The following is a 4,202-nucleotide window of genomic DNA, read 5'->3' as shown; positions in this document are numbered from 1 at the left end:
TAATAATAATAATAAAATGGGGGGGGAAGCTGAGTTGTTTGAATTTGCCAGAGGCTCCTCAGGAGGCAGGTGAAGCCGTCTGCTCCAGTGAGATGTAGACATCATGGAGGGTCGCCATGAGCTAGAATCAGCTCATAGCAGTGGAACCTTTAAGGAAGCAGGTTGCCAGGCCTGTTTTCTCCATGGTGCCTCAAGGTGGGCTCGAACTGCCAATCATTTGGTTATCAGTCAAGAGCAAACTATTGGTGGCACCCAGAAACCTTTGCACCTGCTCACCTCCTAATGCCCAACTTCTCTGGCTCATATTCCGAGGTTCTCATTTCACAAGGATTTTGAGCATCTGCTACATATCAGGCACTATGCCAGGCACTGCACATCCCACTCAGGGATGGAGAGGCCACTCTCACTGCCTGTGTGACACTAAAAGTTGTCATTCAGCCTTTAGACTGAAGATGGGTGGTTTCTATGAGTGATAACCAAGCCAAGAGCCTTGAGTTTGAATCTTTTGAGCTTTAGACCAAAGAAAAACACTTAGCCATGCAAGGGAAGGCATAGGCTAGGAGAATTTCTCTGAGGTGGAGACTTTTTACTTGAATCTTGAAGGATAAGGATGAGATTGTGTAGGGAGGAAGGAGGATGGCATGCCAAGGGGAAGGCATGCAGATGCAAAAATCTTGAAGTAAAAAAAAAAAAAAGAGGAATTGCAAGGCACTTGTGTGGTGCTGGGAGAGGGGGATATGGAAGAGGAGGAGGCGAGAAAGATAGGTCGGTGTGCATTTATGGAGGCTTAGCTCTCCGTAGTTTCTTCACTCATACTCCCATACAGAAGCCACCAGTTTGCATTGGGACGAACAGATTACTCGTAAGACTTTTTGAAACTGCTGTCACTAGCAGCAGCAGGTCCACAGTGTCACCACGAGTTGCTGCATAAGTAAAAGCAAAGAGAGAGAAGGATCTTCATTTTCATCAATTCACCTGGAGACACCCTAAATAAACAGCTATCAATATAAATCAAGCAAGTTTATGCATAAAAGCAGTCCTCACTCTGGTGCCAATAAGTCTGTCCCTGAACATGTCTCTGTGTTATTTGTGCACTTGCCAGTGCAGTAAGTCAGCCTTGTCCCCAAGTTCCTGTTGTCCTGATTCACCAGCCAGACAGTATCTCTTCTTTCCTGACCTTTTAACGAGGAACGTCCACTTTTCTGCACATTATCGGACCTGCCCATTCCCTCTGGAGCCCTGGCTTCCTCTGGGTGGTATTTCAATCTGGCTCCTGTCCTCTAGACTCCCTCTTGGCCCCAGGCTCCTCCCTGACCTTACAAGCTCATCTTGTTGACTTTACATCATGTCTAGATGTCACAGAATACATTTTCAAGGTGCCTCCCCATAGCTTTGCTCCATAGATAAATAAACCAGATGTATTTCACTCTAAACAGCAGTTTAGAAAAATAAGGTTTAGTAGCTAATCTCAGGAATCTTCCAGGATAGTAGGAAAGGGAAACAACACATAAGAGTTGTAGTAAGTATTGTGACTGAGACAAACTCAAAGTTCAATGTGAATACTAGGTCAGAGCACCCAACCTAAGCTGGAAGTACAAGAGGGTTGGACAGGGAAGGTCCTAGGGAAGGTGCTGTCAGAGTTGATTCTGGGAGGCTAGTCATGTCTCACCCAGAAGATGGCAGAAGAGATGAGGAGGAAGGGTTGACAAATTCACAGGCATTATAACACATCAAGGTGTACCCCATTTTCTTTTGTGGTGAAGTTCCTGATCAGAAAAATATGACTATATGTTTTTAAAAAGTTTTGAAATAACATTCAATGTGTCTAGCTGAGGGGATACAGGCTTCATGGCAGTACAGTTATACATGTGTTGACACAAGCATTCCCTACAATGAGGAATGGATGGGGGTCACTGAGATCTACAACTGTCCATAGGACAGGCTTGAGACTCAAGCAAGGCTTTGACTCATTGTTTGGAAGAAGCCACAGAAGGCATTTTTTAAAAAATTTTCACATGACATGGAAGTATGAGAAATAATTAATAAAACTGGATGATGAAAGTAAGATATAAACGGATCTAGATAAAGTAAGATTTAATAGAGATAAGTAAAAAGGTCTTGCATTTTGGTCCAAAGTGTGGGAGACATGCCCTGATAGCAGTTCATGTGAAATAATTTGGGTTTGGAGCTGAGGGTTGAGAAGACCACTGAAAAGGGACAGCCTACTTAAACACTGGTTCGAAATAAACTAACAATACACCTTTCAAAAAGTTTAGTATCATCCTGGATAAAAGCTTGGGCTCAAATAAGGAGCATAATGGTGTAAGTCAAGCTTCTCAGACACAGTGGGTGTATAAACTTCAACTCAAATTATTTTTTTAAATCCTCCTGTGCTGGGTTTACCCTTTGAGCATTTACACAAAATGCAAATATCTTTCCTTCTTTGGCCCATTCAAAAAAGTCTCTGCACATACCTCTTTCCCATACCTCCTAGTCACCAATTTTCCAATGATGTTCCTTCCAAGTTCCTGACCATCCAGCCAAACAGATGGCCACCGCCTATGAATCCATATACACTCACACATCTAGCCATTTTTCCTTCTAAGTAAAGTGAATAACCAGGTGCACTGCTCGCAATCCTGCCCATTGGGAGGATTTCTCTTCACCATTGTCCTCCAGGAAGGTTCCAGAAGTGGGCTGTAGGGCTACTTCTGTCCACTTCTGAGTGGAGTCTGCTTATCATGCAGAATCATCTGGAAACAAGACATAAGTTTTCTTTTCCTCTTTCAACTGATCAAAAGGAACTCCCTACAGGGCCATAGATACCAATGGAGAGACAGAAGAAAGTGATGCGACAGGAGTGGAGACTTTGGGCACTTAGGACACTTCCTCATGCAACTTGCTGTGCTCGGGGCCCTGCTCAAGTCTGATCCCATTTCCCCACCTCCATATGATGATGGATTGTTTGCTGTGCATTCCTGGCTTCGTGATTCTGTGGGTCAGAAAAGCCTCAGCTCATGATGGGAAGCTCAGGTGACACAATGTCTTGGCAGCCCTTGGGTAGGGATTCAGTCTCAAGACCCAGGAACAAAACAAAAGTTACTTGTCGAAAGGAGAAATCCCTTTAGAGGATGGAAGAGATTGCTTCAAAATCCTAAGGGTCTGCACTGTGATTCAATGGTAGGAGCCTGCCAAAGGCTCAAGGTAACATTTCTGCCTCTTAAGTGGAAAGCACCATCAGATCTGCTGGTTCAAACAGCCCAAGTGGCAGAGTGGTTTACATGAGAGCCTAAACCTGTTGTAGAACCTTATTCCAGGGCCCCAATCAAAACTAGCAGTTTTATAAGTCACTTGATAAATAAGCCATAGAAACAGTGCACTTAATGAAAGATGTGTTCCCTCCAGAATCCGAGGATGCTCACCAGGAGTTACATCTCCTTTTTAGTTTTGGGAGGGTGCTTTATCCCTCACTTTAGTTTTTGCAAGAGAACCAGTAGATCTTTTTTTCCATTGTATTTACAAAACAAATTAAGTTTTCATTCAACCTTCCATACATATTTTGTTCAATAGCATTAATTTTAATACCCTCAGCTGAACAGAAGATTTCAAAGAGCAATGTGGGAAGACAAAGTAAAGTATTATAATGAAATGTGCAAAGAGCTAGAGTAAAATACTCAAAAGGGCTGAACTCTTTCAGCACTTTTTAAGCTGAAGGAAGTGAAGAACAAATTCAAGCCTCAAGTTACAATGCTTAAGAATGCTTTGGGCAGAATATTAAATGATTCAGGAAGTATTAAAAGGAAATGGAAGGAGTATACAGAGGTACAGAGTATACTGTACTAAAAAAAGAATTGGTGAACGCAGAAGAATTTCATGAAACAACATGTGAGCAAGAGCCTGTGGTGATGAAGGAAGAAGTTCAAGCTGCTGTGAAGGAATTGGCAAAAATCAAAGCCCAAAGAACTGATGGCACACCAATTGACATATTTTAACAAACATTGATACTGCCCTGAATGTGCTTACCAAGTCGTGCCAAGAAATCTGGAGGACAACCATCCAATCAACCGACTGGAAGAGATCCATGTTCCCATTCCAAAGAAAGATGACTCAACAGAGTGTGAAAATTATCAAATGATATCATTAATATCATATGCAAGCAATATTCTGCCGACAACGACTGGAACAGCATGTCAACAGAGAAC

This window comes from Elephantulus edwardii, unplaced genomic scaffold (genome assembly GCF_000299155.1).
Source record: "Elephantulus edwardii isolate Elephantulus edwardi_28Jun2011 unplaced genomic scaffold, EleEdw1.0 scaffold00037, whole genome shotgun sequence".
Classification (NCBI taxonomy): domain Eukaryota; kingdom Metazoa; phylum Chordata; class Mammalia; order Macroscelidea; family Macroscelididae; genus Elephantulus; species Elephantulus edwardii.
Note: the sequence above shows the minus strand (reverse complement) of the source record.